The 12,453-nt window shown below is 40.4% G+C and overlaps 1 protein-coding gene across 2 annotated transcripts in view; it reads right to left on the bottom strand.

Moving 5' to 3' along the window:
* ACVR1 (activin A receptor type 1) overlaps nt 1–12,453 on the bottom strand; it is a 127,477-nt gene that overhangs the window by 64,449 nt on the left and 50,575 nt on the right. The window contains exon 2 of one of the 2 annotated variants that reach the window (XM_059167281.1): nt 12,130–12,426. The gene's annotated coding sequence lies outside the window, so the exon portion shown is untranslated. The remainder of the gene's footprint in view (nt 1–12,129; nt 12,427–12,453) is intronic. The other variant, XM_059167282.1, reaches the window with a different exon arrangement.

Raw genomic sequence — 12,453 nt, 5'->3', positions numbered from 1 at the left:
AAAAGTTGTAAGATGTATTAAGATTATTTCCCATCAGAAAATTCTACAAAATGTACATTGTCTAGAGAGCTTAAACTGATCTGCTTTGTCCATTTAGCTCAACACATAATTTACTGAGTACTTATTCCATAGGAATTTTCTTGATACTCTCTCAATTCAACTTCTGACAATCTCCAGGTTAGAAACAATTTTAAAAGACCAGGTTGGAGGCACCCAGGTGGCTCAGTCGGTTGAGCATCCAGCTCTTGATTCCATCTGAGGTCATGATCTCATGGTCCTGAGACTAAGCCCTGCATCGGACTCCACGCTTAGTAGGGAGTCTGCTTGAGATTTTCTCCCTCTCCTTCTGCCCTTCCCCCTGCTCCTGCACACTCTCTAACATAAATAAAACTTAAAACAAACAAACAAACAAACAAAAACAGGTTGTACAGTCACCCCTCCCAATTTTAAATGACTTTTATACCATCTACTTGTGGGCTGTCACTACTTTTCCACAGTTTTCTTTATATCTCTATATGGTCTATGTCATGCCTTCTAGGAAAACAAATTCATTCTCTTTAATATAAAAGGTAAAGGCAAAGGAAGGAAAAGGATTGAGGAATTCTGTTTCCTCTTAGCTTTCTGTCAACATTACATCATTATCAACCAGCAGTAGCGGCACATACTAACCAGCCAGCCATTGTGCTTAGAGATCATATGCGTCATCTCATTCAATCTTTCCCCAGAACACTCTAAAACAATACTCACATTAATCCCATTTTACACAGAAGAAAATGGGAGGGCAGAAGTCACTTGCTGCTCAAGGACACAAAGTGAATGAAGCTCAAGACCATCTGACCTGAGTTCAGGTGTTACTCAACCACCAATCACAACCTTTGTTAAACCAGCCAGCCACGGCTTAGCAACCCACTTTTGTCATCCTTAACATTTTATCCAAGTGTCAATGCATTCTGTACTTTAACCATCTTGATTTTCCTCTTAGAAAATAATCTTTACTCACGGCCATTAGGACCACCTTTCAATCATGTGTTCTTTCCATCTTTGTAACCTCAGAATCAATGTCATATGCTCTGTAACCTCAGATTATCTCCCCGACCCCGAAAAAAAGATCTTGATGTGAAAGGAAAACCAAGCCATGCTCATATTGTTCATCGAGTGGTTTCCACCTCCCAACCCCGATCCCACTCTCCAGTCCTCTTGTAGCTCATATTTTGAAATAAAAAGAGAAATTAGTGTGAGTCTGGCACATTTGGGACAAAGTTAGAACCAGTAAGACAAATTCAGACATAAAACTTTGAGGGAAGGTATACTTAAGTAAAACCAGCTCCGGGGTGCCTGGGTGGCTCAGTGGGTTAAAGCCTCTGCCTTCGGCTCAGGTCATGATCCCAGGGTCCTGGGATCGAGTCCCATGTCGGGCTCTCTGCTCGGCAGGGAGCCTGCTTCCTCCCTCTCTCTCTGCCTGCCTCTCTACTTGTGATTTCTATCTGTCAAATAAATAAAGTCTTTAAAAAAAAAAAAAAAAAAAAAAAAAAAACCACCTCCAAGTGGGAGAAAAATCATCCACTGTGTACCAACAATTCTGTCTCTTCTATGCTCAACAGGCAGAGAGATAACCCAGGGGCAGCTGCTCCAAACTACCTGGCCCCGTGGAAGGGCTGAAAAGAGACAAGGGCTGTCAGTTACAGCCCCCCCCCCCAAAAAAGGGGGGGGGGGGCTAAACCAAAGCCATCATACCATATAAGTCAGGGTCTTTTTCCCAGTTCACAAATGACCTGTGAAATATTTTTAACACCACGCTGTGTCTGAACTGGCGGTGTGTAAGTTGCCAGGGTTTGGTTTTATATAGACTTCACTGTTGCTAGAAGGTTTCTGGTGGGGTGTTACTTTCAGAATATTAGCATGTAATTTGATCTTCCACGATAGATGAATACAAATAGTTTCTTGGACAAGTCCTATGGAACTGAAACCCAGCCCCTGGATCAGTTCATCCTGTAGTTAGAGGAAATAATTACAGATTATTTCGGGAAAGAAAGGGTTTCGACTGAAAGAGTTACACTACAAACATTCCAGCTGTGACAGATGAACCCAAGAGAAGGCTTGGAAAGGAGACGAAAAGAACAATATAATCTGTGAGGGGTGGGAATGGAGGGGAGATGAGGCTTAATTGAATGAAAACAAGTGAAAGGTTTAAGTTAGGCCCCCAAGTAAGAACCAAAGAGTCCCCAGTAAATTCATTGTAATTGCTGTATACAGGATGAAACTGACTGCCGCACCCCGGCTCGATCTACAGATGAAAACTGAGCAAAGCTTCTGAGATTCTGGTGCGATCACCCGCTACATGCCTTACCGGTATCTAAAGACACGGCTTTATTTTGACACGCTTGACTAGATGGAAACCGTACCTCATTTTCCACTTCATTCCCTCTGTAGCAAATAGCTGTGGCTCTCCTGCTTTGTTTCAACTGATAGGACCCCATCATCCCCCAGCTGTTTTGTTATAGTCTCCTGGGCAGCACCAGACTCATGCCTCTCCCTCCAGTTCACAAACTGTGACTAGAACAGTTTTGGGGGGGGGGGGGTTGTTTGTTTGTTTTTTCACCTAGTGGTAGGAAGGACCCCGTTATCCCCCACCCCCACAACTCATGGATGCCCAACTATGGAAACCACCTAAAATCCCACTTCCTCCCTAAGTCTTCAGTCAGATGCGGCCTCGGCCCCGTTTTCTCATTTCTGACTATACCTGAAGCTTCCCCTTTCACCTAATAGTGCAGACTTTCCTACCCGGCCCCCATACCAGAAAAAATGGTGTTTCAGGTGCCCACCATCTGACACAACTGTCCCAATTTTAAGACTAATATGATTACCCTATAATAATTTAAAGGTAGGCAGGTGGGCGGGTAGGGAGGATGTTAAATAAAATAGATGTCAGCACCAGGGAGGTATCTCTCTCTCCTTCTTCTTCTTCTTCTTCTTTTTTTAAATAGGAGACACTACAGCATATTTCTGTGGAGGTATTAAAAAAAAAAAAAAACACCCTTTATACACTAGCTTGACCAAAGCGTTCCTTCTCATCCACACTACCTACACACTCAAGCCCATTCCTGTCTCAGAACTTCCCACCCCCGCCCCTACATTATATTACCCTACCATTATCTTCTTGATAGCACATAACACTGTGAAAACTGCTGCTGATTTATTAGTTCATTGATTTTTATTATGTTTCTCCCCACTCCCCACTCCTTCCCCACACATCAAAATATAAGTAGCATGAGAGTAAAAATTCTACCTAGCTTATGGCTACATCACCATTCCTGGCACATACTAAGCATTCCATATAAATTAAAACACATTAACTTTAACTTCTTAGTCTATGCTACACTTGGATTTAGATGGGGAGAGGGAAGTGAGGTTTAAGGAATTCTGTACACACTGGCAAAGAAATGACGGGGGGTGGAGAGTGTACCTTATCATCAATTGCATAAAGCAGCAACCAGATATTTTGAGATAAATTAAAAGATATCATTGGTAACTTAGATTTCAGTTTTCAAGGGTGTCATCCAAGAGAAGTAGCCAAACCAAAAGATGGCTGGCAGACTCCGGGTATACCAGACAACTCCCTGGTGGACAATATCCCATTTGGAAAGGCTTGCATGGATCTCTAGTTGCAGACACCAGCTGATCTGCCCAGAGCCATCCCCAGTGACCTCTGAGACAGCTTCTGTAACTTGGAAATACATCTTCTCAAGTCAGAAATTGACATATTATCTCCTCCTCCCAACCCCAGTCTTCTAACAGTTATTGATGCTATTTGGAAAGCCATGTTTCCATGCCTATTAATAACCTTCAGAAAGAACCCCAAGGAAGTGTCAAGAGAAAAACAGATCTGGCTGGTGGAAGCCGAAGACTCAATCAGAGTTACAATTAGCAATTAATATATTTGAACAAAAAGAAAGTTGTAACATCTTCTGTTTCATATGTTATCTGTCCAGGAAGCTTAAAACAAAATACTTTGCCAATGAATTCAAGAAATGTTTAATCAAGAACACTGATCTTTACAGAGAAGAACACTATTAGAAGACCTCTTTATCTACTTAAATAGACCAGCACCAGCTACTAACTTTATCTACACATTAATGATGCCAAGGAATTTTGCCTTCAAGGCTAATATCCTTAAACCTTTATAGTTATTTACATCTTTTTAAAGTTTCTTCAGATGACTCCTCCAACAGCAACTACCTCACTCTACTCTAAAATAATGGAATAACTCATTAACAATCTTTCAAAAGACTTTTCTTAGTGGTCAGTCTTTCTCTCCCCCCTCCTCCAACCAGAATGTGATTAATGGAATTCTCTCACAACTTCGCTTGAAATATGCTTTTGCCAGTCGAGCAGCTAATTGTGGTATGACTCAACAAATGCACAGCTGTTCATTTAAATATATCCATCAAAAGTATAAATACGATCATGAGAAAGAAAATGAACTGTGTACCAGGGTCAGTGTACAAGCTGAACGGGTTAGCCCTGAAGTAACCACAACAGAAAACAAGGAGAAGGGGAGATGGAGCCGAGAGAGAGTCTGCATACCAGAGAGAAAGAGATCAAAAAACTGATGTAACTGAAAAACCACGCGCCCAACCCAAACTCTCAACCGGTCGAAATAAGAAATTAATGGCAAGTTAAAAGTAAAAACAAATGTGCTCTACTATGTGGAGAACGAAAGGATATCTGGGAAATGGCTGATGCCCCAAGTACTCTGAGGTAGAAAATCTATGGGCCAGAAATGAGGAACCCAATCTGTTATTAAAAACAAAACAAAGACCCTAAGGCAGAGGAAAACAGGAGGAACAGGATTCTTACCTCAGTCCTCTCTCCACAACCTACCAAGACTGATTATGAAATCATGAGATGTAGGAATCCCTCCAATCATCCCAAAGCAAATCACTGGAAAAAACCACCCCATACCAGGCAACATCTGTAAGAGGCCCTATTGTACATGAGGGTGCCCCCTGAACACGAGGGAAAGGAAATCAAGAGAAGGAAAACAGAACGTGAAGAGGGGCCAAGGGAACGCTGAATAAGAGAAAAAAGGCCTAATCAGCCCCACAGACCCCATTCCTTCCTTGTTCCTCCAGGATGGGCCTGGAGACCCGTCAGAAGATGAGAAGCAAAGGCAGTGAAAAGACATGGGAGCCTCTCCTCTTTTAATATGTAATTCAAAATAATAATAAACAAAATGAGTATCTAATCCATGATGATGATTTCCAAGCTTTCCCTGAACTATCAAAACCAAGTTCTTGCCAAAAAATCATCCCTCTGGTAGTAGGGGGCTCTCGCTTAGCCTGACCATTCAGTCATCTTGCCAGGAAGCCATTCATGTTCTCCATATTTAGAGGAAAACCTCTCACGTAATAATTATTATTATCATTATTATTATTATTATTATTATTTCAACAACTACCACCAGCCACAACCCCTAGTCTTCCCACACCTACCTTCTTCACCTTTCATAAAAGACTTTCTAGAAAAAGCAATCTACACAACTTTTTCCACAACCTCTATCCAGTCCATCACCAAAGCAGCTCATTGGATATGTAATGGAGCTTCTTCAAAATGTGGACTCTCAAGCCTCAACCCAAGATTTTGAGTCGACTGACCTGAGATGGGGCCTAGGAACTCCCAGTCCCACAGCAACTCAGGTGGTTCTGAGAACGCTGACGGTGGACTCACTTGCCCATCCTGCAACATCACGGTGCTGAAGACCCCCTTCTGCCCCAGGTTCCTCCCTGGTTGGGATTCAGAAGCTCCACTCTCTCTGGATCTTCGCTTTTATGGTTTGGACCTTCTCGGCTTCCTTAGAGTTTTCCTCTTCTGCCACTCATCACTTAAATCTTAGTTTCCCATAGAGGCTCACATCTCACCTCACTCTTCAATCAAGGTGGTACCCAATCCCCGAGCTTCAAGACCACTGTGCTGAGCCTGAACCACCAGGCAGAGCATGGAATCGCCTGTTCTTTACTCACATCCACACCTCCCCACACCATCGAATCCTTATTACTTTCTTCTCTTACCGTACGTCCTTGGTTTTTCCACTGTTTATTCATTTTAAAAACCATATTACAGATATTTCAAATTACATAGAAACTAAAAAGTATTTTTGAAAAACCTTACTCTGACCTCCTACTTTTAATTATAAAGCACCATCCTACCACCCAGTTTGAAAAATAAGCCATCTTATTTACTCTACTCTGCCCATTTTCTTCCTGAGGTAGTTTGATGAGAATCCCAGATGTCACATCATTTCACCCACAAATTCTCTCATAAATAAAGGCTTTTTCTAAATACAACTATAAAATCAACATCTTACCTAACAAAAATTAAAATTATTCCTTAAAAGTATTAAAAGTATTCCATCTCCAAATATCATCTAAAAGCTAATCAGTGTTTAAATTTGCCCAATTTTCAACTATAACCATCTCCTGCACTTACCCACCCCCTGCCCCCACCAAAAAAAAAAATTGCAGGGAGAACAGGAATAGCATACTCATAAGAAGTTCTTCTCATTGCTTTTCAGTTATTGTAATGAGTGGCTCAGTGCTGAGATTGTGGCAGTATTGAGAATACTCTGTATATAACATGGCAGAAAGCTAACAAGTTACTGTGGCACATTTGAATTCTGTCATCTCCTGCTGGTTCGGAGAACCAGAATTCTCCATGTGAAATACAGGTAGTAACAGAGGAAGTTAAATAAGAGCTTCATCACCTGATTTTTGAATTGGAAGTACCAGTATGAACTCACGACATGTTTTCTGTGTTGTTGTCCTCTGTCCACTAAAAGGCCTAGAAACAATGATCTACCCAGTAGCAGTAAGCATGACTGGTGCCCAGAGAGTGGTGTTAAAACACTACTTCCCACTCAAAAAATAAAAGAACAAGTTGAATTGAACTATGAGGTTGCAACCACCAAACCCAGCCAGTAGGAAATCAGAGGTAAAATGGACGGATTCTTCAACAGACAGACTGTAAGGAAAGGGCCGCCGGGGGAATCTGATGTTTAAGAGACTTAATAAGACATAAAATAAAAACTAAAGTACAGTGGCTAAATATGTATACATGGGTGATAAAACCATAAAGAAAGACAACAGAACAATTACTACGGAAGTCATGAAAGCAGTGACTGACTTCTGGAGGGGGAGAGGAGCTATGTCTGGTATGGGACACACCGGGGGGAGGGGAGACTGCTAATATTCTGTCTCCTGATCTGTGTGGTGGTCACAAAAATACTCCCCGTATAATAAATTAAAAATAAAAAATAATAATAATATAAAATTAACAATAAATATAAATAATAAATGAAAATACCTTACAATACTTAACTAAGCTATATTATTATAAATAATAAATGAAAATACCTTACAATAATTAACTAAGCTGTATGGATATCTGCATCTGTGTCTTATTTTACAATAAAAAGATAAAAAGAAGATAAAAACAGAATGTGTCCTGTTAAAAACAAAAGGTGCAGACTAACAGACACACATACACTGAGGGAGTAACAGCACTGTGTATCATGTATACACAAAAATCTGCCCAGGTTTGTGTCACAAATAAGTTTTTGTAATATATTCCTGAAATATCAACAATTTTTTAAAATATTTTATTTATTTATTTATTTATTTATTTTCCAAAGAGCAAGAGAGAGCACAAGCAGGGGTACCACAGGCAGAGGGAGAAGCAGGCTCTCCACTGAGCAAGTATCATAATCTAGGACTCAATCCTAGGCCCCTGAGACCATGACTGGAGCCAAAGGCAGACGTTTAACCGACTGAGCCACCCAGGCATCCCATGAAATATCAACTATATGTTATCTTCAAATAGGAAAACTGTTTTCTCACGTTCCAAGTTTATTCATTTGAAATAGAGAAATAGGCATCGGTTACCTAGTCATAACCAGAAGTCAAGTATTAAATACAATTATTACAATAGCTTTTGATAAGTTGGTCGTTCCCCTCTCTTCCTTCAATTATATGTTTCATATATATATGGTCGAGGATATAGATAGACTGTAGATTCCAAATCAATGTTTCCCAAATACTGTCAATATTATCCTCCAGCAAAAAAAAAAAAAAAAAAAAAAAAAAAACTGACATCAAAAAGATGTGAGCCCTTCGCAAAGTATCTATATGTATAACACAACCCCATTCATAGTATTAGCAGGTTTTCTTCTCAGAGGGGAGGAGTGGTGAATAGATACGATTATTTTAAAGTTCTTTGTTTTTTTTAAAAAAAAAAAACCTCACACATAAAAATAGACATGAATATTCTGTAAAATAGAACTTTAAAATTCTGTCAAAGGAAACTTAAATATGAAAATTTTGCGAAATTGAACAATCCCCAACACAAGGTAAAATACACATAAGCTTCAAGAGTTCAAAAACTGATCCTGGTACACGTATGGGCAGAGAGATCAATGAACTAAATGGATATCCCCAAAAGAGACCGAAGTGTACAGGAGAATGTATAATACAAACGAAATCAAAGAGGAAAAGATGGAACTATTCAGTAAAATTGGGAAAACTGACCACTGTGACAAAGACCACTGATTTTCCATTAAAATTCCTTCTTGGTTGCTTCTTGGGTCCATGCTGACCTGCAGAGACCACACTCCCCACTCTCCCATGCAGCTACATATGCCCCAAGACTAAGTTCTCACCAATGGAAATAGAAGTGGTGTGTGTCCAACTTCTGATCACTTGCCCTGGACTTTCTCCTTTGTCCTTCACATGGAGGGAGCCCAGATATGGTGCAAGCCATCTATGACCATGTGCATAACTACAGTGACAATTGCACAGAAGAAACATGAGTCTCAATGACTGGTGGCTATGGGAGGTTCTGCTGACCTGGTTTGCTCACACAGGACTGTTTAGTAAGAAAAAAATCAACTTCTATGCTGTTTGAACCATAACATAGCCCTTGGTTACAGCAACTCAGCCTTAGCCTAATAAATAGAGCATCCAGAGAAAAATTCAGTTTTGATTCATACCTAACATTCCAGATGGATCAAAGATTTAAACCTGAAAATGTAACCACAACACAACATCCAAGGAACCATGAGATAGGTTTTTAGCCACAGAAAGTTTATCTGTTTAGCTCTACAAGTCACTATGAACATCTGCTACTGATGTCTCTTTCACTACAATGTAAGTACCATAGAACAAGAATTGGGATGGGTTTTCTTCAGTGTTCTATATACTGCTGTCTAGACAAGTGCCTAATACCTACAAGGCATTCCATAAGCAGCTATCGAAAGAATACATTGATAAATATAAGTGTACTAATTTTTAAATAATCTGCACAGCAAAATAATTCTTATTTTTGTACAAATGACAACATATAAATATCACTTACCACACTTTATTTTGTTAAGGCACAGGTGTTTCTTTAAACTGATAATAGATCAATAACCCAATGGGTAAACAGACTAAGTACACAAACACAGGGGGAACACAACAGGAAATACAAATGGTCCTTAAAATTATGAAAAGATGCTCAGTATCAATGAAAATAAAAATACAAATTAAAGCTATATTAAACTATCATTTTTCACCTATTCATTTGGCAAAGTACCTATCCATTTGACAATCATACTGTGATCAGCAGAGTTTGAGGAAACACCCATTGCTGCTGAAATCTAAAACTGGGGCGCCTGGGTGGCTCAGTCGGTTAAGTATCTGCCTTCAGCCCAGGTCATGTTCCCGGGGTCCTGGGATCAAGACCCATTTCAGGCTCTCTGCTCAGCAGGGAGACTGCTTCTCCCTCACCACCCCCACTCATTCTCTCTGTCTCACTCTCGCTCTCTCAAATAAATAAATAAAATCTTAAAAAAAAAAAAAAAAAAAAGAAATGTAAGAAAAAATATATAAGAGAAAAAGAAATATAAAACTTTGCAAGCTCGATGAACAGAGTAACCTGGCAATAAATTTCTACCAAATTTAAAATGTTTGTAACTTTTGAAACAGCAATTCTACTACTAGAAATGGATCCTATGGATATACTCATAAACACGTTAAAATGCTATCTGTACAAGGTTATATTCCCTAGAGCCCTGTTCATAATAATAAACAACAGACTAGAAGTCATCCAGGTGCCATCGACATAGCACTGGTTAAATAAATTATAGCATATGTCCACAGTGGAATACTAGGCATCCATTAAAAAAGAATGCAGTATTAATATAGAAGATCTTCCAAGAAATATTATCGCAATAAAAAAAGGCACAGAACAGTGTATATTGTTACCATCGGGGTTTAAACACACACACACACACACACACACACACACGCGCGCGTGCACGCGCGCGCCTAAGTGGCTAAGTTCATTAAGCATCTGCCTTCAGCTTAGGTCATGATCCCAGGTCCTTGGATGGAGCCGAGCCCCTCACAGGCTCTCTGCTCAGCAGGGAGTCTCTTTCTCCCTCTAACCCTTCCCTTGGTTGTATTCTCTTGCACTCTCTCTCTCTGTCAAATAAGTAAATAAAATCTTTAAACACACACAAATAAAACCCTGCAATAATCTAAAGGTTATGTGCCGGTATATTATATATGCCTTTAAATCTCCAAAAGAATACACAAAGAACTGGTAACAATGACTGACTCTAGGAAGAACAACTGGACGGCTGGGAGATGGGAGGAGTGAAACTTGTATTTCTTCACTCTTTCGTACCTTTTTAATCTTATAAACAGTGATTATATCACTTTCCTAAAAACAAGTGTTTTATAAAGAAACAAAAATAAAATATTCATCCCCAATTCCAGATATCTGAAAACTTCTCTGGCAATTCTCACTGTCAAACACACTAGGGAACTACTGAGCTGAACCATCTTAACCCTGTTTCATAATTAAGAATCACAGGGTTAGCAATTAACAAACACCACCATCTCTTCCTCCGTCACATAAATGCATATTCGAAATAAAGTCAGCCTCTTAATTCCATCCCTGTTATTTATTATTTCCTCTTAAAACTAATTCAACCTCACACCACCTTAAATGGGCATGAAAATCTCTCAAAATGCTCCAAGGATAGTAGCCAGAACCAACAACTATACAAATATATTAACACAGCCTAGTGCCAAAGTTCCTTCCAGGCATCCAGAAGATGAAAATCGGACATAACGGACACTTCAGCAACAGCCCAAAGCTGTGCATCATGTGCCTTGGGAAACAAAAACTCACATCATTAAAGACTAAAAAGTCCAATGTCAACAGCCGTGGCTTTTGTTTTGTTCCTCATGTGAAAGGTCTCCCCGCCCCCCACCCCCCGCATCCCCCTTTAAATTACAGACTAACCCCTCACTTGAGGACTGGTTATTATGTTACAGCCTTATAAGGAACACTAAGCAGTCATTTAGACTGAGATTCTGCTTAAAAGGGAAAATGTCCATAGCTTATGGACTGGAAGGAAAAAGCAAATTGTAAAACAAAATGTGGGGACATGTTCGTCAATTCTGAAACATAATTAATATGCAGATTTTATATGTAATACGGTAAGATTTGTGTGTGGAAAGTATGTGTTCCAAATTAGTGGCTACGGGTAAAAGAGGATGGCAGGGAGGAAATTTTACCTATGTATATGTCTGTTCTTTATACTATTTTGTACTATTTGAAATTAAATAATCAAGGGGCGCCTGGGGGGTTCATTCATTTCAGTGGCAGTTTTGCCTAGGATGGTGATCTTGGGGTCCTGGGACTGAGCCCCATGGGCTCTCTGCTCATCAGGGTTTCTGTTTCTCCCTCTGCCTCTGCCCATTCCCCTGCTCCTGCTCTCTATCTCTCTCAAATAAATAAATAAAATCTTTGAAGGGCGGGGGGGGGGGAGGAAAGTGGCCCTCTGAGGGGAAAAGAATGGCAGAAGTATTTTATATTTATTGATAATTTTTTTAATAAAGTGGTCAGTGGTAAAGAATACCTAAGCAGCTCTACCCGAAAAGGAAAAAAAAGAAAGAGAGAAAAAGAGAAAGAGAGAAGCCCCCCTTCCAGGCCATGCAAGAACTAGAAGAGTTAGGCTAGAGTCCTACCCTTTTAATACCGGATTCATTTAAACCAACAAAATCATCACTGTGGCTAAGAATTTACCGTGTTAGATTTGATCTCTGCCAAAGAGCATTAAAAGAGGTGATTTGTTGAAATGGCTCTAGGGCTGGCTCTGGCAACGCCGCTCGGAGAGCTCCTGGGGAAGCTGACTCAGCTACCTTAGAGCCTGCGCCTGGTCATGTCCTCCCACAGTCCCGCAGGCGGTGCGCCCTGGCTCCGAGCTAGGCTCACTCGTTCACCGTTCACCGGAGACTAAGGCCGCGGCACGCGCTCCTGGAGTCATGAGAAGTTCTCCAGCCGTTCTGCTCTGGTGATGTGAGGATCCCAAGCGGCTCAGGGCTGCAGAGGGGAAGAAGGAAAACAAGC

The sequence above is a fragment of the Mustela lutreola genome, chromosome 3 (genome assembly GCF_030435805.1).
Source record: "Mustela lutreola isolate mMusLut2 chromosome 3, mMusLut2.pri, whole genome shotgun sequence".
NCBI classification, from domain to species: Eukaryota; Metazoa; Chordata; class Mammalia; order Carnivora; family Mustelidae; genus Mustela; species Mustela lutreola.
The sequence above is the reverse complement of the archived record's forward strand: the minus strand, read 5'-3'. Positions and strand labels throughout refer to the sequence as shown.